Consider the following 27,324-nt stretch of genomic DNA (forward strand, 5'->3'; position numbering starts at 1 on the left):
TGAATCCATCTAGTTCTAAACTTTTTTTTGTTTGTTTTTAGAGACAGAGTTTTGCTCTTGGTGCCCGGCAATTTAGAGATTTCATCTTGGTTTGAATCCATTGCTGGTGATCTTTTGGGAATGTAAAGAAAAACAAAAACAAAAACAAACAAACAAAAAAACCTTGTTTTTTCATATTACCAGAATTGTTTTTTCTGATGCATTCTCATTTGGGTAGACTATGTTAGAGGGAAGATCTGGGACTCAAGGGCTACTATTCAGATTCTTTTGTCCCATAGGGTGCTCACTTGATGTGGTACTTTCCCTCTTCCCCTAGAGATGGAGCTTCCTGAAAGCCAAACTGCAGTGATTGTTTTTGCTTCTCTGGGTTTAGCCACCTGAGGAGCTACTGGGCTCCAGGTTAGTATTGGGATGTGTCTGCAAAGAGTCCTGTGATGTGATCCATCTTCAGGTATTTCAGCCATGGGTACCAGCACCAGCTTTGGTGGAGGTAGCAGGGGAGTGAAGTGGACTCTGTGAGAGTCCTTGGTTGTGTTTTTGTTAAGTGCACTGGTTTTGTGTTGGTTGGCCTCCAGCCGGGACGTGGCACTTTCAATAGTGCATTAGCTGCCATACTATGGAAAGGATGCAAACTTGCCCAGGGGTCACCTGGTTAAGTATTCAGGTTTCTCAGGTGGTGGGCAGGGCCATAGAGCTCCCAAGAAATTATGTCCTTTGTCTTTGGCAATCAGGCCAGGTATAGAAAGACTACCAGGTGAGGGCAGGGATAGGCACTCCTGAGCTCAGCTTCTCCTTATGCAGGGCTTGCTGTGGCTGCTGTAGCAGATGGGGGTGTTGTTCCCAAGCCAATGGAATTATGTTCCCAGGGAATTATGATCGCCTTTGCTGAGTCATACAGGTTGCTAGGGAAGTGGGAAAAAGCCAGCAGTCACAGGCCTCACCTTCTCCCATGCAGCCTACAGTCCTAAAGGCCAGTCTCACTTCCACTGGGCCCCTGCAACAGCACTCAGTATACTTCCAGGCAGCTGATGACCAGGGCTGAGAAACTGCTCCAGAACACCAGCCTCCCCATGGAAAAAGCAAGCAGACTCACAGTTTTCCAGCATCTCAGGAAGCCTGCAGTGGCCATCCAGTTCTTTCAGAGGGTCTCTGGATTGTCTCAGCTTTCCTGGTATGTTCCTATGGTAGTTGTTGGAGCAAAAGTTTGCAATGTGGTGCTCCACACACTGCTCTATCTGTCCAAGTGGGAGCTGCAAGCTGGTTGGCAGATAGGATGCCTCCTATCTGCCATCTTCCCACAAAATACCAATGCCTTTTTTGTTAGGCATAATACTAACAATAGGGATAGAAAAATAGTGAAAAACAACACAAGCTGGACTTTATTCTTTAATCACCACAAAGAAGGTTACACAACACATGTAGAATATACAAAACACAACATAAAAGTTTTTTTCAAGCCTAGTTTTTCAAATCTCAAGTCATATTTCTATAATCTCATAGAGATCTTTTCTAATCACCCTAGCTAATGTTCCCCCACTCAACACCTCCTGTCATTATGCATTATATATGAGTATAATAAATGTATCATTTATTACATTTTACAGTTCCCTATGTATCTATTTGTTCATTATCTGAATCCTCTGCTAGAATGTAAGCTTATTAAGAGTCATTTCTTGCTTATTGTTGTGACCCAGCACCTACAGATGGTATCTGGTACAAGGTAAGTATCCAATAAATAGTAGTTTAAGAATTCAGTGTTTAATGGATCCTGATAATAGATGGCACTATTCATATTTTAGTTATTCCTAAGACATTTGTGTTAACTTCTAGTTTTGAATTTCTGCTCTTAATCAATTTAGTAGAAGCACTGGCCTTCATAATAAGGTGTTGCTGAATGTTCAGTTGAATAGTTATTTCATTATATTGAATTTCTGAACAGAGGACTGTTTTTGGCTTATATTCCAATGATACGTATGCATTGGTTTCAGGTATCTGTCCTTCATCTAAGTAGAACTGCATCCAAAAGAAGAGAAAATTACCCACAAGCACACTTAGCCTTTATTGGATTTTTTCTGATCTTGTTATTCATATCCCCTGGCAGCTGGCTTCAAAACAAGCAAGGGAGCACTACTTTCCAAATTGCATTTTTTAAATGTGAATATTGTGCCTATTACTTTATGTTTTATGCATTGTTTGCAAATAGGAAACACGGTCACCTCATATTTTATGGATTTGCTTTGGAAAATGATTTCAAAGAAAGTTCAATATTAGGAGCATAAAACTTACCTCTAACATTGTTGAATGCTTAATTTTTTCCTTGCCATTTGTTTTCTTGATGAAGCGGATAATTTGATATCATGCCTTCTTCTTTGGCCTCGTTACTGGTGAAGACAAGGCTTGAATTGTATGTACTTAGTAAATATGTACTAACTCAATAAACTGTTAAAAAAATAGCACTGTAGAAACCTTGAATTCAGGAGGTCCAACTTTTTTTTCAAAAATACATCAGGCAAAATTTGCCTACCTAAAAAATTTGTGAAAGAAATTTTTTTAAAGGTTACATATTTTCCTTTAATTGCAGATTTCAAGACCTAGTTGGCCAAAAATTATATTAGTGACATCACTAAGCTAAAAGGGGCTCTTTTGACAATGGTTACACTTTATTTTAAGATATAAATTATTTTTCTTCCTATAATGCTGAAATCCTGGTTCATCTTTTCAGTAGAAGGCTTGGATTGCTACGGCTGTTTCTGTTTATTGCTATAGAACTTAAAGTATATTCCCTTCTGACCACCATATATTATGTTGTTCTCACTGCATCTGTCATTGATTTATCCCTCGGTTTTTCTTTTATTGCATTTATTATTCTCAGATGTTTTTCTTGTCCATTTACTTGCTCGCTTTTTTTGTTATCTGCACCTTCACTAGTATATAAGTTAATGAAACAGAGATTTGCCCATTTTTTCATATTTACGTCTGGAGCTTCTGGAATGACATCTAGCTCATTAAAAAAGGCCTAACAAAAAGGTCTGAAATTCTTATAACTCTACAATAAAAAGACAAGTGAACCCAATTAAAAAGGGCAAATGTTCTAAATATACATCTTTCTAAAGAAGGGATAAAAATGAATAATGGGGACAAGAAAAGATGCCTAACATCATTAATCATTAGGAAAATGCAAATTAAAACCATAATATGATACCACTTTACGTCCCTTACAATAGCTATAATTGATAGAACAGATAACAAGTGTTGAAGAAGATAGATATGGAGAAATTAGAACCCTTATACATTGCTGGTGAAAATGTTAAATGGTGCTTTTTCCCCCCATACATTCTTATTAAGCACTGTTTTAGACAGTTAAGCAGTGTCACAAAATGTTAAGTGTGGAATTACCATATGACCAACAATTCTACTTCAAGGCATCTACCCAAGAAAATTGAAAATATGTATTCATACAAAGACTTGTACAGAAATGTTCATTACAACATTATTCATAATAGCCAAAAAGCGGAAATAATCTAAATGTCCATCAATTGATGAGTGAATAGACAAAATCTGATATATCCATATAACTGAGTAGTTTTTGGCCATAAAACAGAAATAAGTGGTGACATGCTCCCACATGGATGACACTTAAGAACATAATGAGATCTCAAAGAAGTCAGACACAAAAGGCCATGTGTTGTATAATTTCATTTATATGAAAAAATCTAGCATGAGCAAAATCCACAAATGCAGAAAGTAAATAGTTACCAGAGGCTGGAGAGGGGAGGATGGCAAGTGACTAATAAAGAGTATAAGTGAGGGTTCTTTTGTGGGTGACGATGTTCTGGAATTAGATAGGGTTGATGGTGGCACAATTTTGTGAAAATGCTAAAAATCACTGAATAGTACATTTTAAAATGATGAATTTTGTGGTGTGTGAATTATGAATTTCTTAATAATGGAAAATATGTGGAAAAGTTAGTAATAATAACTATCATTATTAGAATGCTTATATTCTAGATATTGTGCTGAAGACTTTACATACATTATAAATTTTTACCATATGCAAACCTGTAAGGAAATCCTAATGTTATCTTTATTGTGCAGATGAGGAAATTGTTAGAAAGATTAAATAACTTGTCCAAGAACCACAGAGCTAAGCTGTGGTGGAACTGGGAAGATGGAGAATAGAAGATGGACACTGAGTCTGGTCCCTGAGCTGGGGTGTTTGACATGCTGATATTCTACAGCCAGAAAGATGCGTTTTTGTTGTGACTGTACTCATTGGAGTGTGTGCTGGTATTTTGCCTCAAGTTTTCCTGAAAGAATAATTATTTGAATTCCTTAATGTTTATGAGAATAGTAAACATTCATAGATTGATTGACAACTAACTACAAACAGCATAAAGAGCAGCTCAGTATATTTGGACAATATTTGTGAGGCAAACAAATCAATTTTAAAAGTCTTAAAGAATTTCATGGAAAGTAGTGTCTTTCATTTTAACGAGATGGTAATAACCAGATGACCTCATGGTTCTGGTCCAGTTCTAATTACTCTGTGGTTGTAGGAGCTGTGTATCTTAGGGCAACAAATACACTACCCTACTTTCCTTTACATCCTCAGTTTCAGGAAAGGAGCCTGGGTCCAACATCCTTTCTGTGATTCTCTAATAGCTTTTTCATGCTTTGCAGGAAGTTCAGGAATATCTCCCAATACATCAGTTCCTTGCCTCTTAAGCTGTATAAGCTAGGGAAAGTGCCTACAAGGAGCTCAGACCCATGTGTCTACGCCTTGGTTGCTGTCAGTAAAAAGATGTGAGTGCTCTGGGACCCATCAGATGAGTATCATTCTAGACTCTTCTCTTCCACTAAAAATAGTGGTAACTGGAGTTCTGATGAGGTGGGAACTTCAATGTTGGATGTATATGTGAAAGACACTATTGAAATGTAGAGATTGACAGTTATAGGCAAAAGGATTTCAGTTATTTGCATAAGGAGTTCAGGGTTTTTTGGGAGATGATGAATCAAAAGTCCATCACCGTCTTCCCTCAAGTTCCTTTAGAATGTGATTGGGTAAAAATAAATGAATAATTGAATGAATAAATAAATAAACATGACAGAATTTCCAGTGCCTACGAAGGCAATAAGGCACCTATAATTAAAGCATTATAAGAATAAAAGACTATGGGGTGGGCCATTTTGTGCTTGAGACCAGATATGGGTCACCTCCCTGTATTGCTCTGCTCCTTCCTACTCTCTCTATGTGCCTATTCCTCAGCCTCTGTGGGTTCTAGCCCTAAGGGGCATACCTGTGACCTTCATTACAGGACTGCACGACTGCCTTTGGGCTACTGAAGCCTCTCTGCCCACATTACCGGCAGAGATCTGGAAGTGTCAGGGCACATCCCCCAGGATGGCCATTGGCCAAAGAATACAAAAGTCCTAAAAGCCCAGCTCCTTTGCCTTGAGTCCGGGTAAACTATGGGGTGTAACTTCTATACCAGAGATCCCTGTAGGATCATGGGTTTTTGCCTGAAACCACACCTTTGCTTGGCTTCTTCTGCTTCCCTGATCTAATCTCATTGCCCACCCCCTCCTTTCTTTCTTAATAAGTACCACTTGCACACAAATCACCACCTCATGGTGGCCCTGGCTTCATGAGATGACAGAGTAGAAACACTTCTATCACAGTTTATGGGATATTCATACAATCTAAGGAAAAGACAATGTGACTGAATCTAAATAAATTTGATGTTGTGAGCCCAGGTCAACTTTTTCAGGTGCATTTTCATGTTTAGCTGTGAAAATTACCACTGATGCTGGCTAAGACTAAAAAAAAAAATCACTGTAGCTTCAGTGGTGCTTTGCATCAATGGCTGAGAGAACAGAGCGAAATCTCACATTGCTTTGGGCACAACAGGGCATCACATGAAGGTGACAGTAGCTGCAACCATGGAGACAGGACAATCTTTCTTAACTAGGATTCTTGACTAGTTTTTATCTGCAATCCCTAAGTGTCTAGCACTTAGAGGTAGCAGCAGTGGCATAATACATCCTCCTAGTTCAGATGACCCAGCCTTCTGTCATGTTACCAAGTCCTCCAGCTTCAAGGAGAGAAGCATGAGCATACTCCCTAAGTTTTCTTGGACATATTGGTAAATGGAGACCTTGGTAAAAAGTATTGGATTTCCCATGAATGTGAATACCAAATAGGGCAATACAGTAAACAATCAACTAACCTCAAATCCATACCATCCCTGCCTCCTTAAATCCATCCACTTTTTTATTTTTTCCATTTGCCTCTGTTCATTGTCATTTCTAATCTGGATGAGTGTACCCATCTTTACTAGTCTCCCTACATTTATCTTTGCTTCCTTCCAATGCATTCTCCACACTGTAAATAGCATCAATCATCTACTTATAATAATCTTGAAACCTTCCTATGGCTTAAGACTCCCTTTTGTTTCCCCATTATTTCCAGCATAAAGTTTAATCTCCTGAGCATGGGTATGAAGCTCTTTCATGATCTGACCTCTGCACCCTCTCAGGCTCACCTCCCATCCTCCCCTCCTGTCATCTTATGCCCCATCCATCCTTCACACACACGTATCTCTACTCTGTCTCACCTTCCTGGTAGACGAGATTTGGACAGTTCCCTGTGCCTACCTATGCACCAGTTCCTGGCACACTGTAGAGTTTATACCTGTTCATATCTGCCTGTCCTCTTGCTTCACTCTCTGGTACCTGGAATCTACCTACACTCTTTAGCAGGCACCTTGAGGATTTCTGTCTGCTTTTTGACTATACACTGCTGTTGGTGTTGACATTCATATCTCAAGGAAAATGAGAGAAGACAAGTTTGACATGAGGGTTTCTCCTAACTCAGACTGCTCAGAAAGGCTTTGGAGATGAGATAAGCTGCTTGCTTTTGTAATAGTTACCTACACATTCAAATGCAGAACATTCTAATTGAGTGCAAGGGAAGAATCACACCCCTCCTATGCCACAGCTTCTCTCTAGTGACCACAGCTATCTACCTCTAGACTAGAAGGGCTGTAACAATGCTAGACTCAAAATTGACTCTTATTTCCTGCCCCAGCTCTCCTTGAAAATGCTTTTCAATTTCTTGGATGCTTACTCAGTTTCCATTACCTTTTGTGTTTTTTTTGATGATGATTATGGTGGTGATTATGATGATTTGCCTGCAGCTAGTGAGGCTCACACACACAAAAAAAAAACCCAGAAAAATCCATGCAGATTAATCTCCAGAAAATGTCTGTCTTTCTTCTTTTCTTTCTCCAGCCCCTATCTGCAATATTGATCCTACCTTTATCCCTTTCACAAAGCCCCGAAATAACCTGGCTCCCTTCATTCCTGGCCTGGCTTTGTGGTGGGATTTATTATGAACTCTGCTTTAGAGACTTTAAACAGTCTATAATCCCAGCCAGGCTTGAGCCCAGCCAGTCCTGAAAGCCTGCTAAGTGAAGCATGACAAACACACTCTCATTTAGTGGTGACAGGTGACAGCTGGGATGATGATGTATCTATCGCATCAGCAGAAGCAGGACATTTATTTAGTAATACCCTTCATCCACTTTCTCCTCTCAGCCTCACAATCCAACATCTAAATATCCTCTTCTCTGAGACAATTATTAGAGCAGCTGAACTTAAATCTCCCATTTCCAGAATCACCTACATAAAAGTATCTTCAGGCGTGGATGTGACAAAGCCAGAAATGTGAGTTGGTGTCATTTGTTTCCCTGCTGGAGAGTGAGGCAGCATGACTGAGGCAGGGCCCAGGGGAGCCCATTATCTCAGCCTGAAATGACACACAAAACAGCATCCGAGCCTTCCAAGTTCATTATGAGAGATGAAAAATAGCATCTTTAGAATTATCATTTTTTAAATTGGCCTAATGAAATCATGTATGTTCCCTTCCCCTATGAATTGGCTTGCTAATGATACATGCTTACATTTGCCCTTGAAAATGGAAAAGACCTGCGATTGAATATAGAAACAAACCCTCCAAAAGTTAAATCAGAATACTCTGGTTCCTCTTTGCCTAGCAGTTATGTATTGGTGTCTCTTTGTGGTTTTAGTTTGCATTTCCCTAATGACTAATGATATTGAGCATCTTTTTATATGCCTACTTGTCATTTGCATATCTTCTTCAGTGAAGCCTCTGTTCAAATGTTTGCCCATATTTTATTAGGTTGTGTGTCTTCTTATTGGTTTATAAGAATTTTGTACATCCTGCATACTTTCTCTGTGCCTTGTCTTTTTGTTTTCATAGTAACATCTTTTAAAGAGCTTTTCTAAAAAAAATACAGTCCAATTTGCCCAGCTTTATTCTTACGGTTCCTCCTTTTTATGATGTATGCAATTAAGTTTACTTTACCGTCACAAAGACTGTTTTTTTCCTGTTTTGTTTTAGAAGTTTTATAGTTTTGTGCTTTACACTTATGATGATGAATAATGTTGAGGGTTTGTTTTTTTTTTATATATAGTGTCAAGTAATTGTCAAGGTCAATTTTATTCCTATTTCAAATGAATTTCTAGCTGATCCAGCACCATTCATTGCAAAGATTTTCCTTTGCCTATTCAATTGCCTCAGTAATTTTGTTATGAACTAGTTGACCGTATATGTATGCCTTCTATTCTGTTTAACTAATCAACATGTTTAACTTTTCACTAATGCCAATTAGTCTTGATCACTGAAGTTTGAAGAGTTAGCCAGGCTAGATTTGGAAACTTTGACATGATCACTTCTCATTTTTGACATCATGATCGCTTCTCAACTTCTGTTATGTATATAGCTTCTATTATTCTCATTCTTTTATCTGACTCTGCTGGATCCTACACCAGCATACCATCCTGAGCAGGATCTATAATCTCTTCACTCAAATACTAAAATTTACCTCTCCAGTATTTCATTCCCTGAAAGCCCTGCTATGTAGAAGGTGTAAGATTGACTGTGATCATGCCTGCTAATGTTTGTCCCTTTCTGTGATATATTTACACTTTTCAATTCAGGATCTTTAAAGGAAGTACCTCAATGCAAAGATTGGTTTTCAGGGTGGTAACTTTAGACACTATAAGAAGTTTTCTATAATGACGGGCACATTTTGAGATCATGTATACCATGTGGCATCCCTTAAACCGTTGTTCCACAAATGATGGTACTTGCACCATTAGTGATTTAAGAGAGGCATTTAGATCACATCCATACTTTGTGTTTAAATATTCATAATTGTACATGTTTTTAATGATGCACTCAAAATGCAGCAACCAAACATATAGTTTCACAGACATTATTGCTTATCAAAAGTGTAATTTATTCCAGAAAAAATGGAGTTCATTTAAAGTATTGATTTTATTTGATAATAGTTATATATATAATCAAATTATCTAATCAACACTCATATCACTTTGGTGTGTATATATTTGGTGATTGATATATATATATATATATGGTGATATATATACACCAATGTGATATGAGTGTAATTTGCAAATGGCTGAAGTTTGAGTGGTACAGACCTAAACACAAAGCCTGGTAGATAACATACCATGCATAAGCAAGCAGGAATAAAATTAAGCCTCCAACTTCTCTTTTCTGGAGGACACGAAGATGTACTGGCACTCCTCGTGCCTTCCCTTTAACTGGCTAGTTCCTTCATTCCCCAGCTGCTGAGCACATAGGCTGCTAACAGCTCACTGCTGCCTGTTTTCCTGAGTATTTATATCCTTGTCCCGTGTTAAAAAAATTTATTCACAATCCTTGCAAAACACCAGTAAGACACTTAATTCAGGATCATCATGGTATGGACCTCTGCAATTGGGTTTTGCGGTGACAGAGAGAGATGGGGCTCAACTCTGAATACAGCAAGAGAAAATAGGATTTTATAGCCAGAGGAGCAGGGTGGGCGGTTAGTAAAGGAAAAATTATAGTTGGCAGATATTATGGTTAAACAACCTGACAAGATTCTTGTTAAAGAAAGGCCAGAGTGAATAATATTGCCAGGAAGATGGTGGAGAATGAGGATGATAGCATATTGGAAGTGATACGATATCAAAGATAAGGGGTTCTAGCTCAAATGATTTAGCAGGATTCTTGCTAAAATGGAACAATGCAGAAACAAACCTAGAAGACCAAAAGTCAGGGGTTGGTTGAGAAGAGAGTTCAGAGGAGAATCACTAGAGTTTGGTCAAGGGAGAACTTTAATCACCCTGTGCCTCCCCATGAGATCCTCCTTGCCTAGGCTGAGGCTAGGCCTAACTATGCTTGACCCATACTCAGACCTGACTTCTTACTCTTTACTACTCTGCCTCCCTCATTCCCCTACCTATTTCACCTGAGAGCAGTCTCTCAGGAAATCCCTTGCAAAGGAATTCCTGTTTTAGATTCTGCTTCTAGAGAATCTGTTCTAAGATATGAGGTGTAAATAAATTGCCCTATGGAACATGGAACTGGATGGATATCTTCCGAATCTCTATAAATCATCTGACCTACTTTATTTTTTACCTTCTTTATCCAGTCATCTATAAGAGCCAGTGGATGCTTTAAAGATTACTGTCCATAATGATAAGTACTAATTGTTCCTTTTGTGCAGTATCTAAGTATATTTCTTCACCATCATGTTTTCTTTTTCTAAACCAGCTCTCATAGGATAAATACTTCTGGGTCTTTTATGGCATAAACCAATCCCTTTACTCTTTATTCTTTCTTCTGAACCCTGTATACAGCACACTGGTTTGCCTTTCATGAAAACTCTTCCTGCCTTATTAAATTGTATGAAAAAGAGGGTTCCCCCATGCAGGGCACTTTAAAGTTAAAGGAAAACTCCACTAAATGCCTTCTTATTTTTAAGCTCAAGGTAGAAAGCATTCTTTTTTTTTTTCCTTATTATAGAAATTGTTTTCTTCCTGCCCTTAAATATATCTGGAGATTTCAAATCATGGAAGCAATTTAGCTATCATAACTGCTATAATATAAAGATAATTTAAATTCAAACTAAATTGGCTAAAAAATGATAGATAAAACAGCTTAGAAAAGTCTGATCAGGCTCTACTCCAAGCAATCTTTATTTCCTTAAAATTACTTATCTTCTACATCATTAAATTTTTATTCCTATCACTTCTGGGTTGTTTGACCTAGAGAAATCTTTTATTGCCTCATATTATATCTTTAAAATTTTTAAAAATTATGTTGAGGTATAATGTGAATGCAGTAGGATGCACAAATCTTAGGAGCACCATCTGATGAAATTTGACTTATGCTTACCCTCCTGCAATCATCGTTCAGATCAAGATGAAGGACCTTGCCAACAGCCTGAAAGCTTTCCTCATATTGCCTCACACTCAATACCTCCACAAGATACCGTTATTCTGACTGCTGTTGCTATATATTTATTTGCTTTTTCTTTTGATTCATACATATGGTTTTACATCTGGCTTGTTTTCCTAAACATTGTGTCTATAAGCACTATTTATACTCTTACCTTTATGTGCTGTCCCTTCTTTCATATTGCTGTTTAGTATTCCACTTATGAATATGTCATGATATGATGATCCATTGTACTGTGCTCTATAAGAATATGAAAGATGCTCAAAATTATCAGCAGTCTTAGTTTTATGCTGCTATATCATAGTACCTGATTTTTCATGAACAGTGTGTTAGGCCATTTTTTTTTTTTTTTTTTTGCATTGCTATGAAGAAATACTTGAGGTTGGGTAATTAAAAAAGAAGAGGCTTAATTGCCTCACTGTTCTGCACGTTGTAAAAGCATAGCACCAATACCTGCTGGACTTCTGGTGAGGGCCTCAGGAAGCTTATAATCATGGCAGAAAGCAAAGGGGAAGCTGGTGTATCACATGAGAATGGGATCAAGAAAGAAGGAGAAAGGGAGGTCCCAGACTCTTAAAAAAAATAGATCTCTATGGGGAAAGCATTTAATCTATAAATTACTTTGGGCATTATGGCCATTTTCACAGTGTTGATTCTTCCTATCCATGAGCATGGAATGTTTTTCCATTTGTTTGTGTCCTCTCTTATTTCCTTGAGCAACGGTTTGTAGTTCTTGAAGAGGGTTTTCACATCACTTGTAAGTTATATTCCTAAGTATTTTATTCTCTTTGTAGAAATTGTGAATGAGAGTTTGCTCATGATTTGGCTCTGTTTGTCTATTATCGGTATATAGGAATGCTTGTGATTTTTGCACATTGATTTTGTATCCTGAGACTTTGCTGAAGTTGCTTATCAACTTAAGGAGATTTGGGGCTGAGGCAATGGGGTTTTCTAAATATACAATCATGTCATCTACAAAAAGAGACAATTTGACTTTCTCTCTTCCTAATTCTTTATTTCTTTGTTTTGCCTGATTGCCCTGGCCATAACTTCCAATACTATGTTGAATAGGAGTGGTGAGAGAGGGCATCCTTGGCGTGTGCTGGTTTTCAGAGGGAATGCTTCCAGCTTTTTCCCATTCAGTATGATATTGGCTGTGGGTTTATAATAAATAGCTCTTATTATTTTCAGATATGTTCCATCAATACCTAATTAATTGAGTGTTTTTAGCATTAAGACATGTTGAATCTTATCAAAGGTCTTTTCTGCATCTATTGAGATAATCATGTGGTTTTTGTCATTGGTTATGTTTATGTGATAGATGATGTTTATTGATTTGCATATGTTGAACCAGCTTTGCATCCCAGGGATGAAGCTGACTTGATTGTGGTGGATAAGCTTTTTGACGTGCCACTGGATTCGGTTTGCCAGTATTTCATTGATGATGTTCATATGGATGTTAATCAGGGATATTAGACTGAAATTTTCTTTTTTTTGTTACGTCTTTGCCAGGTTTGGATATCAGGATGATGCTAGCCTCATAATAGGGAGGAATCCTTCTTTTTCTATTGTTTAGAATAGTTTCAGAAGGAATGGTACCAGCTTCTCTTTGTACCTCTGGTAGAATTCAGCTGTGAATACACCTGATCATGAACTTTTTTTAATTGGTAGGCTATTAGTTATAGCCTCAATTTCAGAACTCGTTATTGGTCTATTCAGGGATTCAACTTCTTCCTGGTTTAGTCTTGGGAAAGTGTATGTGTCTAGGAATGTATCCATTTCTTCTAGATTTTCTAGTTTATTTGCTTAGAGGTGATTATAGTATTCTCTGATGGTAGTTTCTATTTCCATGAGATCAGTGGTGATATCCCCTTTATCACTTTTTATTGTGTCTATTTGATTCTTCTCTCTTTTCTTCTTTGTCAGCCTAGTTAGTGGTCTATTTTGTTGATCTTTAAAAAAAAAAACAGCTCTTGGATTCACTGATTTTTTGAAGGATCTTTCATGTCTCTATCTCCTTCAGTTCTGCTCTGATCTTAGTTATTTCTTGTCTTCTGCTAGCTTTTGAATTTGTTTGCTCTTGCTTCTCTAGTTCTTTTAATTGTGATGCTAGGGTGTCAATTTTAGATCTTTCCTGCTTTCTCATGTGGGCATTTAGTGCTATAAATTTCCCTCTAAATACTGTTTTGGCTGTGTCCAGAGATTCTGTTATGTTGTGTCTTTGTTCTCATTGGTTTCAAATTGCTTCTTTATTTCTGCCTTAATTTCATTATTTACCCAATAGTCATTCAGGAGCAGGTTGTTCAGTTTCCACATAGTTGTGCAGTTTTCAGAGAGAGTATTAATCCTGAGTTACTTCTAGAAAGAATAATATCATATACATTCATTTTCATAAATATTTTGTTGTATTTTTGATTATTTTTACAGGCTCAAGTTCCCAAAGTTGCAAAAGATTATGTTCATTGACATAGGTTTTTAAATTGGATTTCGGAAAAATTGTATCAATTTATATACTTCTATCATTGTGATATACAAAGGCCTATCTCAATATACCTTTACTAGTGTGTTTAAAAAAATACAGGTGTGCTGATTTGAATTTGAATTTATTTGATTACTGGTGAATTTGCACTATTTACTTAAAATGTATTAACCAGAAATAGTTCATTTTTCTGTGAATTGTTTTTGTCCTTTGCCCTTATTATAAATACATGTTTTTAAATATCTTTGACTAGTTTGTATAATTTATATGATTTCGTCTTAATTTATTAAGTCAAATATCATTTACATTAATTTCTGTGGTTAATTTTTCAAAAGGATGATTTCATGTATAAAGAGTTACACAAATAAACTATCATTATATAAAAAATCATATAATTCAAAAAATAGAAAATATTTTCAAAATTAATCTCTACTACTCAAAAATAATTGTCAACATTTAAGGCATAATATTTCAGGCATATATATATTTGTAGATATTCATGTATATTATTTCAGATATATATGTACATATGCATGTATATAATGATGAATAATAAAAAAGATAAATAAAAATACTTTTACAAAGATGGTATCTCACAGTAATGCTATACTTATAGTTAGAATTTAATTACATCTAATGGGTGGCAAAAATTGCATTGAAATTAAGAAATATTGAACCTCAGATAAATGTTTCTTCACCACCTGACATTAATTACCAAAAATGTAATTTGAAATAACAAAATTAGAAGTACTTTAAGATGTTAGAGTATTGTTTTTTTAATTTTCAAATTTAGACAGACTATTGATTTCCTTTACTGAATGATAAAGGAACTAGTATATTCTCTTCAAACTCCCTCTGATATCTGGTATTTATATATTATAAATATGTATTTGGTGTTATTTATTTATTTGATTTGATTGATGAGACAGAGTCTTGTGCTGTTGCCCAGGCTAGAGTGCAGTGGCATGATCTCCGCTAACTGCAACATCTGCGTCCTGGGTTCAAATGATTCTCCTGCCTCAAGTTCCCAAGTAGCTGGAATTACAGGCTCCCATCACCACGCCCCAGCTAATTTTTATTGTTAATTTTTTTGGAGAGGGAGTCTCACTCTGTCACCCAGGCTGGAGTGCAGTGGCCCGATCTTGGCTCACTGCAACCTGTGTCTCCCAGGTTCAACTGGTTCTCCTGCCTCAACCTCCCAAGTAGCTGGGATTACAAGCATGCCCCACCACGCCCAGCTAATTTTTTTTTTGTATTTTTATTAGAGACAGGGTTTCTGTTGGCAAGACTGGTCTCAAGCCTGCTGACCTCGTGATCCGCCCAACTCAGCCTCCCAAAGTGCTGGTATTACAGGTATGAACCACTGCACCTGGCCTGGTGTTTGTTTATTATGCTTACATAGCCAAAAATGTTATAATCAATATGCTGGTTGTTGTTTGATCTTGATTTTAAAGTTTAGTGGATTGAATGACCATTACCTTTCCATGTTGAATTTTTCCCCCGTTCTTGGATTTTAAACTTGGATTTGTTTCTAGATTGGCTTGATTATCTTTTATAAGCAGGGTTTATGATTGCTGTGATCTCCAATATGGCATGCTCGAACATGTAGCTATTATATGTGAATAAAGATGTAATGGGGTACAAATATTTCAAGCTGTATCTTCTATCCCTTGGAATTTTGTCCCATTATATCCAATATTAAATACTGCTATCAGGCCAGTCTACAATTTTCTTTTGAAGCTCATTTTGGTTTTTTTGTGGTTTCTAATATTGTGAATACTCTTGTGTTGTTTTTTGGCTTTGTTTCTTAATCCACCCTTGAAATCTATGGTTGAATTTGAACTCCAAAGAAAATTTGTTGTCACCTGTGGTCTGGAATCACATCACCATAACTAATGGACACTTGGATGAGCCTTTCAAAAAAACAATATTGTAGAATACAGAATATTGGCTGGGCATGGTAGCTTGCACCTGTCATCCCAGCACTTCAGGAAGCTGAGACAGGAGGATCACTTGAGCCCAGAAGTTGAAGACCAACCTGGGCAAGATGGTGAGACCCCGTCACTAAAATTAGCTGGATATAGTAGCAAAATGAGACCCCCGTCTCCAAAAGCAAACAAACAAAAAGTATGGAATATCTGTATTTGGCTCCAGACAGCACTATATTGGCAAGTGCCAGTCAGTATTTTGATTGCTGCCCATCTTGTTCAATATTTTGCAGTCATTTAAAAACATTGATTTATAATATTATTCATGGTTTCTTTGAAGAAACAGTTTTTTCTATTTTTCAGTGATATTTTTTATTTTTCTAATCAGGGTCAAGGAGCAAAAGTTAGGGAGTAGGTTTTAGTTTATGAAGATTTTAAAAAGTAAAAATAAAAATTAGTTCTACCATGTCTAATTTATATTTTTCTTGTCTGAGAAGTCAAAATTCAAAAATTAACTACTTTATCATATAAAACTTTGTGCTTTACACATCAACATATGATGTATTTAAATACAAACATAAAAATTAACTAGTAGACAAAAGTTGGTTAAGTAGCTAAACAAATTTTTCAAGTTAATCATAAATATCATTTTATATGTAACTTACAAGATTGGATTTTTTTCTCCAATTTGGCTTTTCAAGATTGATATACATAACTGTTGTAGTTATATGAGATCAGCAAAATCCTGATATCAAAGCATGAGAAAAAAATGAAATTAACTTAAATGCTAATATACTTCATTAACCCAGACATAAATCAACATAAATATTCTTTAGAAAGATTCAGCAAATTGAATTCAGCAATATGTAAACCATAACCAGTGAGAATTATCCGTGGAATGTAGAGTTGATTTGGCATTTGAAAAGCAATGTGCTAAATTAATAAAGTAAAGGAAAAATGTGATAATCTCAAGAGATACTCAAAATCATGTCATGAAATTTTACACTAATGCTTAATAAGTAAATCTCTTAGCAACTTAGGAATAGAATTTCTTCAACTTATAATTTAAAACAATTACATTTTTATAATTTCAAAAATTCTAGAAATTAAATTAATGAATTAATATTTCCATGCTGAAAATGGTTAAAACATTGCTGTGAAAATTAAAGAAGTTCTAAGTAAATTGAGAAATATACTATGTTAGTGGACTGAATGACTCAAAATTTGTAGATGTCAACCTCCCTATATTAATCTATAGATTCAACACAATTCCAACTAATACCTTAGGAATCTTTCTTATAGAAATTATAAGCTGATTTTAAATCAATACGGAAATGTGAAAGATCTAGAACAGTAAAATAATTGTGAATAGTAAAATCAATAATTAGACTACATGATTTTAAGACTTCCTAAAGATTGACAGTAATTTATACACTGTGATTGTGGTGTAAAGATAGACAAGTATAACATGGAACAAAATAGACAGCTCAGAGATGGAACCCAGATTATCTAGCAACTTAGTGGGGAAAAAAATCTTTTCAACATGATGATTGAGCAATTGCATATTTACATAGAAAAACACTTGACTATTATCATATATAAATGCTAATTTAAAATAGATCATAGACAAAAATAAGCAAAGATTTATTAGAAAGACATAAAAAAGCACTAACCTCAAAAAAAGCAGATTCACAAATAAGATTTTATCAAAACTAAAATCTGCTAATCAAAAACCACACCCTATAAAAATGGAAAGGCAAATTATAGACTTTGGAAATATGTGCAATATATATATATAAAACAAATAACTCATATTCTAAACAAAGAATTTCTACAAATCAATACTAACATGAAGTGAACCCAACCAAAAGAGGCCAAACAATTGGACAGATACTTCACAAATGATGAAAAGAAGGCCACCAATCACATGAGAAAGTGATCAACATCATTAATTGTCAAAGAAATGCAAAATAATGTCACAAGGAGATATACTCTAGACACATGTCAAAGTAAGAAAATAATAAAGACTGAAATTCATCAGTGTTGACATGCAGAGAACCTGGAAATTTCCATGCATTGCTAGTAAAAGTACAAAGTGGTATAATCACTTAGAAAATTAGTTTGACAATTCCAAATAAAGTTTAAAATATGAGCACTCCACATCTTAGTTATTCTACTTTTAGGTACATATTCAGGAGAAACAAATGTTTGCTTAAGAATGTTTATAGCAACTTAATTCATAATAGTACAAAATCGAGAACATTTCATGTGTTTCATCAACAGGTGAACAGATAAACTGTAAAAAGACTGCATAATAAAACAGAAATTCAAAACAAAAAGCAATAAGCTACTGAAGAATGAATGCTATAGTTGAAAATGTTACATATATATTAGAAGCCACATGCAAAAGCGTATATATACTTAAATGTCAGAATAGTGGCTGCTTCTGTAGAAGTGTGAAGTGATTGACTGGAAAAGACAGGAAATTTCTGGACTACTAGAAATATTCTAGAAAACTTGATGGGAAAAAAAGTCTTTTAAACTGATGATGTTGGAGCAATTGCATATTTACATATAAAAATATTTTATTATACACAAATGTTAATTTGAAATGTATTATAGACAAAAAATAAGCAAAGAGTATCTTTTTTTGGGTTACGATTACACTGGTGCACATATTTGACAAAACTGGTTGAACTTCATACTTAAGATCAGTGCATTTTCCTGGGTGAGTATTGTATCTCTCAATTAAGTAGATGAAAAAACAGAGGCAATATTTGTCATATACAAAAAGTTAATTTTCTTTATTATATAAAACATTTATATAAGGTTTTTTCTTGCAATATCAATAACGCAATACTAAAATAAATGAAAAATATAAACAGACATTTTATAAAATTAAATATAAATGGTCTATATATTTATGGAATTGCGTATAAACTTATTTATTTAAGAAACATGGAAATTAAATAGCCATGTAACCAGACTCACCTCTCAAAGTGGCAACAGTTAAACAGTGATAAAATGCAAATATTTCCAATATGTACTATCTATGAGCATGTGGAGAAATCCTACTATCATGCATTGTTCACAAGGATCTAAAATTGGTAGGCTTGGCACACCCTCATTGCAGTTACTTTAGCAATATTTTTCAGATTTTTCAAAAGTCATGTTTAAAGCATAAATTCCCCTTCTAGAATTCTCCTAGATGTTCTCTCATAAATGAATCCAATGAAATACAAAAAGGAATTTACTCCCCATCACTGGCTGTAAGAACAAAAATCTGGGAGCAATAAAAACAATCGTCTACAAAGAAGTAAATTATGGTATATTTCTAGACTTTGGAGGGACTACTATATGGTTTCTTAAAATGAAGTAAAACTGTTTTTGCTAATAGGAAAATCTCTCCAAGACAGAGTGCTAGGTGAAAAAGAGGAGGACAGTATGACAATATGCTCCCATCCAGGGATATCACAGGAAACACATGCAGATGACTCTTGTGGTTGGTCACATGAGAGTAAAACTGGGTACTGGAGTGGGTGAGTGGCAGCTCCAAGCGTCACTGTATAACATTTTATTCTATTTTAACTTTGTTTAAAATAGAGCTTTACAAATAGGATTCTAGAGCTGGTAATGAGATATTTTTACAATAGCTTCGGAGGCAAAAAATGATAAAAAGCATCAAGAGACAAGCTTGTTGTTTCAGAAAGCACTCTGATATTTTTTTAAACAATTAACTATAGTAATTTGGTTTCTACGTTTTCCAATCTAATATTATCACATTTTATATGTAAAAGAAAGCACTAAATATGAAGGAAGGGTTTATATGGCATTTTTATACATAACTAACACATGCAGAATGATTCTGTGGTAAAAGCAAACAATGGTTACAAATTATTCTCCTCCCAGTTTCCTCGTCTTTTTGCAATATGATTCAGTAACTCCTCCCACCAAAATATGAAGTCTATTTCATTCTTTGAATCTGAGGCTGTCATGTGACTGGCTTTGGCCAGTTGAATGCAACAATAGTGATGGTATGATAATACTTATTGCAGGTTTCAAGCCCTCTTGCATGCTTGAATTCTCCTTGTTGGAATCTTGCTGTGATGCTAGGGGACAAGTCCAAGATAACTGGTCAGATAACCATAGTCACATGGCCCACTTGCCCCCATTACTCCAACTTTTAGACAAGCAATCCAAGAGGTAGAGCTGCCTAGAAAGAACTGGCAGCTGATCATGAAATGCAGGAATGAGCTCATAAAGAACAAGAGAACCACCCAGATGTTTCTGGCCCCAATTATTAACCCACAGAACTGAAAGTTGTTTTAAGCTACTGAGCTTTAAGATACTTTAATGTGCAACAAAAGCTAACCTATACAAGATTTAAGGGATCTATATTTTATCCAAGATTATTTCTCTTTGACCATTTGTTTCGTTTTGGTTTATTTAGGCAACATAAAATAGGCATCTACAATGTGTCAAACATTGAGTGAGGGTATATGAGGCCATGCCTAGTCTCAGCACAGTAAAGTCATTCAGTTGATACTTCATAGCTAAGAATAAAGAATCTGGAGCCAGGCTGCCCAATCTCATGTCAACCTCTGCTGCATAATTTGTGCAAATATCCTAGGTTTTTAGTGCCTGCAGTTTTTTATCAATAAAATGAAAATAACAATGACACTTACATTCCTGGGTTGTCATGGGGATTAAATGAGTTAATAGTTATATTGAACTTGAAGCAGTGAAGAGTAATAAATTTTTTTTTAAAAAAATCTAAAATTGGAAGAGTTTCCTTTTTTTACCTAAATAACTAAACAATTGCTAATAACTGTCGTCAAGATAAACTTGACCTGTGGAGCCCTGTCCCCTGTTGCTGTGAGTATTGGTTGCTTCCAGTTAACTGCCTCCCTCCTTATACTGTGACCTTGGTCTAGAGGAGTAGCCCCACTGAGAAATATCTGGGAGGTTATGGAATTACAATAAATTTCTGGGGATGATCTGTAGCTGATTGGTAAAAGGGTAAAAAGGACCAGCCTCTTTGCCTCAACGTACAACCTGGTCTCTGGTGCCCTTCATTCTCTATAGCTCCCTGTAGGATCAGGCTGAGTTGAAACAACTGAACCACATCTTTGCTGAATTTCTTCCCCTGTACTATCCTACTTTCCCCCCTTCTCCTAAGAGCACTCTCCCAACTAGTCACATGCATTTAAATCCCCATCTCAGACCCTGCTTCTAGGGAAGCTGGCCTAAAATAAGTATGAAATGTTATTTTCTGACCTTGCATCAGCAGCCTGTCAGGGAAGTTCAGAATGATTTAGCAAACCAAATTTGAACAGTGACAAGATAATAAGATACTAATTATAGCAGCTACCAGGAGAGGAGATGCTCTTTGCAAGACCACCAGAGAGAATAATGAAATGCAATGCACACGTGGCTGCTTCGTCTCTCTTCCGTCCCTCTGAACGTTAAGTGCTATTACACAAAGTACTTGTCTTCTCAGATCACCACAGTAGGAAGACTGAGCCTGTGGCAATTATCAATGGATACTTGTTTGGCTTAAATTGGCAACTCACTTCTTGATAGGGCACCGTGATCTTGAGAGTGATGATATTGCCCCTGCAGAGTCTTCTGGGTAGGTCTTTCCTATGTCAAAGATTAAATGACAGCAGGATACCTGGTCTTATTACTTTCCCTGATTCAAGTCATTCTGCTCATTTATCAACCATTTATGGGTCACAAGTCCTGGAAGGCAGAAAACACTGAAAGATCACCCAATGTGAGATACTAGACAATTGGCTACCTTGTTCAAACAGGAGCAGGTGTTTCATCGAGGAAAGATAGAGACCCACCTGGGGATTCTAGCATAGTGCTTCTTACTCCGATGCGTGTGACTAGAAAACCTCTTGTTAAAGTTTATATTTCTGAGCTCCACCAATTTTAGTGTTGAAGTCCATACCTGCTCCGGGTTACAGAGGAGGCCCATACAGCTACAGCCGTGTCATCTCAACGCCCACCAAAATGGGTGAAATAATACCAGTGTGGCCTGGGATAATTAAAATCAACTTTAGATTTTAATTGACTGATTTAACTGAGTCCGTTCCAGTAGGTTTGGGCTGGGGGCCTGAAACTCTGCATTTTGAATGAACTGAGCATGCAGGTGATGCCAGTTTGAGAGGCAAGTCTCAGAGACAATATTTTTCCAATCCTGGGTTTCTAATTTACCTCTAGATCTCCTATCTGTGCCCATTTTTATTATAAGAATGGGCCAGTTTATTCATGTATCAATTAGTTATTATGAATCATGCACTGCTCTAGGCTATCCATGAATAAAACACTCACAGTGGCTGCTTGCAGGGATTTGACATCCTAGTGGGAGGTAGACAATACACAGAAAAATAGGAAGTATGTACCTGGTGGATGGAAATAAGGGCTATGTGAGAAAAGAAGGCAGGGGAAGAATGGAGAGTGAGGGAGCAGGGAGGGTGATATGGTTCAGATAATTTTCTCTCCAAATCTCATGTTGAAATGAGATCCCCAATGTTTGAGTTGGAGCCTGGTGGAACTGCCACATGACCTATGTTTGGGTAATAGGGTGGATCCCTCTTGAATATCTTGGTGCCATTCCTTCATAATGAGTTCTCACCATTAGTTCCCAAATCTGATTGTTAAAAAGAGCCAGGCATCTCCTCTCTTCCTTCCTCTCACTGTATGAGGCTCCCCTTCCTTTTTTCTTTCTGCCATGACTAGAAGAGTCCTTAGGTCTTCACTGGAAGCAGATGCTACTGTCATGCTTCTTGTAGAGCCTGCAGAACTGTGTGCCAAATAAACTTCTTTTCTTTATCAATTACCCAGCCTCAGGTATTCCTTTATAGCAATGCAAAACAGACTAGGACAGAGGGGTGTTACTTTAGATAGTCTGGTTAAATAAGGAGTCTCTGACGAGGTCACATTTGAGCAAAACCTTATGGGACTCAAAAGAATAAACTGTATTCCTGGGGGAAGACATTTCAAATAGCCCAAACAGTGTGTGCAAAGACCTGAAGGCAGGAGAAGAGCAAAGAAACAGCAGGGAGATCAGCAGTGCTGGACAGAAGTAAATGATAGGAACATGGAAGGAGTTAAACCCAGATAGCAGACCACTGGATTCATAGGACCATAAAATTTTAGTTTAAGTGGGTTGAGGAGTTAGTAAAGGGTTTAGGACAGAGAAGGACATGATGTAACTTTCATTTTCAAAGAATCACTCTGGCTTTTGTGTACAGACCATATGGGAGGAAGGAGGGAGAGTTACAGATCTATTGCTGTTAATGTTGATGCAGACTCAGCTCCTAGCACTGAAGGGCAGAAGTGGTGAGAGTTTAGATAAATCTTATAGCTGATGCAGCAGGTTTTTCTACTGGATTGAATGTGTAGAGTGAAAGTCAAGGATAACTCCGGGAGCTAGATATAAGCACGTGGAAAAGGGAACTTGCCACTTACTGAAAAGACTATAGGAGATACAGATTTGGAAGAAGCATCCGCGGTTTAATTTTTGCTGTGTTTGCTTTAAGATGTCTTTTTAGCTCTCAATATGGATGCCCTTAACAGGCAGTTGGAAAAGTGGGAAGTTGGGACTGGGGATGTGATTTTGGGAACCATCAAAAAGCAAAGAAACTGGATGAGATCAAATAAGTATGAACAGCAGAAGTGTCCTTGGAATGACCCCTGGAAGGCTGCATTAGAGGTTGGTGAGATGAGGCAACAGAGACAAGGAGACTGGGCAGGAATCACCAGAAAGGTAGAAGGAGACCTAAACAGGAGTGGTGTCCCTGAGTGAAGAGAAGTAATGAGGAGGCCCTGGTGGAAAATGTATGGTAGAGTGGCATGGCATAATTGAAACTTCCTTGGCTAAAAATCAGCAATGTAGATTTCTCTAACAATATTTATTTTTCTCTGCTTTAGGAAAATGAATCCTAAAATTCAGTCAATATGAGAGTAAAGATATACAAAAGATTTTGTACAAAAACAAAACAAAGCAAAACTCCATCCCTGACTAGGCATGCATTTGCAGCTGAAATCCTATATTTCTTTCATTTATTGTCACAGTATTATGCACAAATTGGCATTTAGAAGGATTGCCTCTGGGCATCCATGAGTACATAAATGATCAAAGATTTAATTATTTGCCCAAAGTAGAGTCATGCATTTTAGAAAAGATGTTAAATAATAAATGCTGATATTTTAAAAAGGGTTCCCAGGCATCAATTCACTGTAATGTGGTAGAATTGGGACGAGAACACATGAGTGAACAAAGACTAGGTGCTTCTGGAGTTCTTGTCTCTCAATTCTCTCCATTTATTTTTTAAAGTCAACATTTTTCTATCATTCCAAAGTTAAATGAAGAAGGGAGAATTTTAAGGTGAATAATTCATATTGCCACAGAGATACAAAAAAATTTCTATCATGTAATTTCTCTACTTTCTTTGTGTGATTGTAGTATGAACTAGAAACCACACATCAGCAACTGTGCCTGTGAAGATATTTTCTGGTATTGGAACAACATAAGGGTTAATAAAAGTAACCACAGCAGCAGCCAATATTTGTGGTTATTTATTGAGGCAGTGCTGCTCTTGATTGAGCCCATGGCTGCACTTATACTCTGCACTCCCTCTTTTCTCCCCTGGAGACAATGCTTTCGCTCATCTGACTTCTCTACCTATTATTTGGAGGAGTTGTATTGTCCAATTCAATGCCCAGCTAGATTCTAGCTTCCAGACCAGGGCCTAAGAATAAGCCCCCTTACACCTTCACATATCCTTATTTTCATCTAGTTCCTTGTACCCACTTCCTCCCCATAGTGTATGGATCTGTTTTCCAAGTCCCACTGTATACCTGTATTAGTCAGAGTTCTCTAGAGGGACAGATCTAATAGGATAGCTGTATACATAAAGGGGAGTTTATTAAGGAGTATTGACTCAGACGATCACTGGGTGAGGTCCCACAGTAAGCTGTCTGCAAGCTGAGGAGCAAGGAAGACAGTGAACCCCAGAGCTGAAGAACTTGGAGTCCGATGTTTGAGACCAGGAAGCATCCAGCACAGGAGAAAAATGTACACCAGAAGACTAAACAAGTCTAGTCTTTTCACATTCTTCTGTCTGCTTTTATTCTGGCTGCATTGGCAGCTGATTAGACTCTATCCACCCAGATTGAGGGTGGGTCTCCCTTTTCCAGTCCACTGACTCAAATGTCAGTTTCCTTTGGCAACACCCTGACAGTCACACCCAGGAACTGTACTTTGCATCCCTCAATCCAATTAAGTTGACTCTCAGTATTAACTATCACAATACCCAATAACCCCATCTAGCTTTCAACTCTCTCTCTTTTTTTCCCAATAAATAAAGAGGAAGATGAATCTCCAATCCCCTAAACCCAGAGAGCTTCCAGGCTCTTGTGTTTTCTCCTTAGGTGGCCAAGCCTTCCCGCCTTCACTCTCGGCTGGTTTCTTAGGTTGCACAAGTTAACAATCACCGCTAGACTACTGCCATTAAAAAGGTGAGCAGAGACCTCAGAAGAGGAAAAAAGTTTAGTGAGGAGCTGTGGGCGGAAAGGCAAGGACAATGAGAAGAGGGGAAGGCGATCAGCTACTTATGTTAGGGTGCTTTGAGATGGAATATTTAGAAAGGGTGTCTGTGGGTTATGTTTTTTTCTTTGCATGTGAAGGCACGAAGGAACTCTGCTCTAAAGATCTACAGGATAGATTCCCCTATCTGTGGAAAGTTTTATCCTGTAACTAAAGGGCACAAGAGGGTAAAGATGAAGTAAGAATTCAGAGGAACAAGAAACTCATCTGCATTAAATATTCTAAGTAAGAAAGATTGGTTTAAAGATAAATACACACCATGAATACTAATACAAAGCAAATGAAATAGAGGCAGTATCAGGTTACTGTTTACATACTTTCTCTCTTACTTGTTCAGCATTATCCTGGAACCCATTGGTCCTTGGTGAGTATCAAAGGATAATTAGTTTCTTAGATATCAGAAGAAAAGAACACAAGAAACAAGTACATCTGTGCTGAGCAATGCTGAGTGCATGATAGCTGAGAAATGCTGAGTGTATGATAAAATTATATTGTTTGCAACAATGGGGCAAGGAAACCCTCCTCCCACCCCCCCACCGCCAAGTAGAAAGCTGCTTGGGGTATTTTAAAGTAGCAAAAACAATTCTTTAAGCACAGGATGTGTGACCCTGCCCCGTGGCTTCCTCATGGAGAATACTTTCTAGTTTATCCTTGATCAGTAGTAAGCAGGCACCAGCTGCCTACCTAGTTTATCTTGGTTCTATGAGAAAACACATGACATATGCTCTTAATAACAATCACCTGTTTAGAGAGAATAACTACATGAGTCAGAGTCTGCTTGAGGCCCTCTGTCTGGAAAGCTGTCAGCCCCTGAGGCTCCCAGCTCGGAAGGCTGTTGGCCCCCAGGTCGTCCCACTTTGCTGTTCTGTCTGGATGTCTGTTTCTTAATGCCTTCAGTGCCACTTCAGTGGGGGTCTCTAAGGCAGAGCTGGTCTCAGTACTTGTGGATGGACATAGTGTTATTAAGAACTTTGTATGCATCACAAAATATTTGGTCATGGGATACACATTTAGGCAGCAATAGATTGTGATCTGATCAGTGCCTGACATCCTGACATTTTTTCCCCTGACACCATTTCCTGCCCTTGTTTTCCTTCTTTGCGTAGATTTGCTCTACAATCAGGATTTTTGTCATGTACCACCATATACCATTGCCCCTCTCACACTCAGTGGCATGTTTTGGCAAAAATGGGTCTTGTTTTTAGATAAGAGAGTTAAGATCTCAAACATGGAGGCACAGGGAGATAGTATGATGTAGGATCTGAGACTTGGCCACTTATTAGTCAACTTGAGCTAATATGAAGACTTGGAACATTTGGTTGTGGGCTCTCAAAAGAAGGTGCAAACTTCAACCTCAGAACCTACCAAAAATTGATGGTCACTGAGGTATAACCTCCATTGGACAATGTTACTTTCCATGGTGTTTTTAAATTCTAGGAGCCTGCCCTCCTCTTTCTACCCTTGACTTATATTTTTCCCTTTTTCTATTTTCTAAATGTATTCTCTCATTTTAAAATTAAAAATAATAATGTCAACCTTTCATAGTTTTTAGGGGACTTAAATGAAGAATTATGTGAAATGCTTTGTAAACTGTAAAACGAAATGCCTTGGTTGGTAGATGTTGTTATCATTATTATTAGATGGTAAAGTGTGAGCCAGATTCAGAAGTCATTCAGGAGGCAGAAGCGAAATGAAATCCGTGGAGGTTGCTGGTTATAGCAGAAGTAACTTAAATAGACAGATGGACATATTGTACATGCTGAAAATTCTCCAAGAATAAGATAACCTGAGAGACCTCCTGCCTCTTTTTCTAGAAACTCCTTCATTCTTTAGCAATACTCCCTCTCCCAGATATACCTTTATTCAGAGCTAAAATTTGTACATCTATATATATATTTCCACAAAGCTAAATGGAAATTTGACAGTCTTTTGCTTATTTTCCTCAGTGTCTCCTGCCAAAATG

This window comes from Cebus imitator, unplaced genomic scaffold (genome assembly GCF_001604975.1).
Source record: "Cebus imitator isolate Cc_AM_T3 unplaced genomic scaffold, Cebus_imitator-1.0 Scaffold31, whole genome shotgun sequence".
Classification (NCBI taxonomy): Eukaryota; Metazoa; Chordata; class Mammalia; order Primates; family Cebidae; genus Cebus; species Cebus imitator.